Source organism: Nyctibius grandis, chromosome 2, assembly GCF_013368605.1.
Source record: "Nyctibius grandis isolate bNycGra1 chromosome 2, bNycGra1.pri, whole genome shotgun sequence".
NCBI classification, from domain to species: domain Eukaryota; kingdom Metazoa; phylum Chordata; class Aves; order Nyctibiiformes; family Nyctibiidae; genus Nyctibius; species Nyctibius grandis.
The window spans coordinates 77,571,121-77,573,395 of NC_090659.1; positions in this window are offsets into that span (position 1 = coordinate 77,571,121).

Genomic DNA, 2,275 nt, shown 5'->3' on the forward strand with positions numbered 1-2,275 from the left:
GACTCTTTAAACGTTTTGTTACTTCCTGCAGTCACATTATATTTCTCAGCTCCCCTTAGCTGCAGCAGATTGTTACCTCTCCAGCTCCCTTCTCCTCACTCCCTGCACTCTCTCTCTCTCTCAGCACTACAGAATTAAGTATTTTCTATGCCCCTGAAGAGTTGGTAACATCATCCCATAAATTTCAACTAAACCTCAGGCGCTACTAGATCACAAATAATTTTTGAAGTATTCATTCACAGACTAGGCATCAAACTTCAGCAGAAATCTGCTAAACAAATAATTTTAACCTCCTTACACAGAAAATATATTCCTTTTAGCAGCTTACTCAGAAAAATAAGCTCCTTTACAAGCTATTTTTGGTTGAGAGAAAATATATTCATCCCAACAGAGCTTGTTCTCTAACAGGTCACTTTCCTGTTACATATACTTTTTTGAAGCAGTGGAAGTTATGCCTTTGAAAGGGTTCCTGCTTTATGCCAGATTCATTTAAAAGAGTTTCACATGCCAACTGTAAGATGCATTTCCTTGCTTTTGATTTCTCTTTCATGTATTTACCCTTTCTGCTCTTTGCATTGTCTATTCACTTTTTTTTTCAATAAAAGTCAATATAAAAATAAAGCTAAGAAAGATAAATAACAGGGATTCACTGCATTCCTGTGCAGTTCGCTGGCTGCACGATAAATACACTCAATGAATTTCAGGCTCCAGTGGTTCTCTTTAAAGCTCAAAACTCAATAATTTTACATTTCTCTTGCAAAAAATGCTCTGAGCACCCTCCTACCTAAATGGCAGGTCAATCGTGCCAGGACTGAAACCATCTCCTCACAGTGGATGTCCGCTCACTCCAGCTTATTACAACTAACGGTATTTCCATCATGTTGCCAATTGGTTTTGTGCTTGACATTAAATCAGTTTTTCTGAAATTTCCTAAAAGGTGTTGTGTTTTAATACGTGAATACTCAATCTTTATCAAGCACACCTTATTCAAATCTGTCCTTTCCCACCTAAGGATACGTTACCATCAAAGCTGGTAGGCTTGTCTACACTGTAATGTCACCATGGATTAGTTTGCTCGCTTTATTTGCAGCAACTTACCTATATCAAATTGAAATGCATTCATGCAACTCTGCTATGTCGGCCTAAGATACTTTCCTTGTTAATCATTGCATCCACAACCTTACGCTTGTTTGAATTAGCTGCTCAGCATTCTAAGCATTTATCATGCAGCGCAATGTTAAATCACTCAGGTCTATAATTTTCAGCATGCTGTGGCGCATTTACAAGAAACTACAGGAATCCTGGGACTGAGGTCAAGCGAGCAGACTCCTAGGAGCCTCCCGTCCCACCAGCACCGCTTCCCAGCTGCCCTCCGGCAGCTCGGAAAGCGCAACACCAGGCTCCATGATTTGGAGAGTCATCGGAACAAGCTGAGCGGCAGACGCGAGTTTTCATCTGTGGATTTGGCCCCTCAGTTTCCATGGATCAGGACAGGATCTTCCATCAGGCATCATTAGGCAAGGGCCTCCACACACGGCACTCGCAGGGCTTAGGAGCTTATCGCAGTCTTCATTTCCTTGTTGCCCTCGAAGTCACAGCCGCGTGGGCTGTGAAAATCCCACCTGAGCTGACAGGCGAGGCTTTGGGCCAAGAAGCGAGGGATTTTGGCTGAGCCACAAGCGCAGCGGGAGGGCAGCGTGGGAGCCGAGGGGTGATGCAGGGTGGTGCCGGGTACGGGCTGCTGCAGCCGGTCGCGAGGCGGTGGGGAAAGTGGGGCTTGTGCCCCAGGAGTTTCCCCTGGAATGTGTTCCCATTTGCTGTATCATATTTTGGAGTAGTTAAAAAAAAAAGGGACACGGGAACAAGCGCAGAGGAAGACTCGGGGGAATTAACAGGATTATAACAGCCGGTTTATTTAATTCAGCACAACGAAACCTGAGCGAGGGGTAGGTTTAGAAGGAGAAAGGAGAGACCTTGTAACCGCGTGGGCCTCTTCCAGCAAAGGCCCTTTACCGAGGGCTGTGTTTCCCCTCTCAAGAAGGCCACGCGTCGGCCAAAAACTCCCCGGGCCCCCCAGGCCACCTCCTCGGCGAGCCGCCGCTGACCCCCGCCACTGCAAAAGGCCCGGCCGCGTAACGGGGCCGCCGGCGGCGTAATGGGGCCGCGGCTCCCGCCCGTCCTCCAGGGGAACGCTGCAAAAAACGTGCACCGCCTCCCTTCCCTCCGCCGGGCGGCGGCTTGGCCTCGCCGGCTTGCCGTAGCGGGGGCTGGCGGT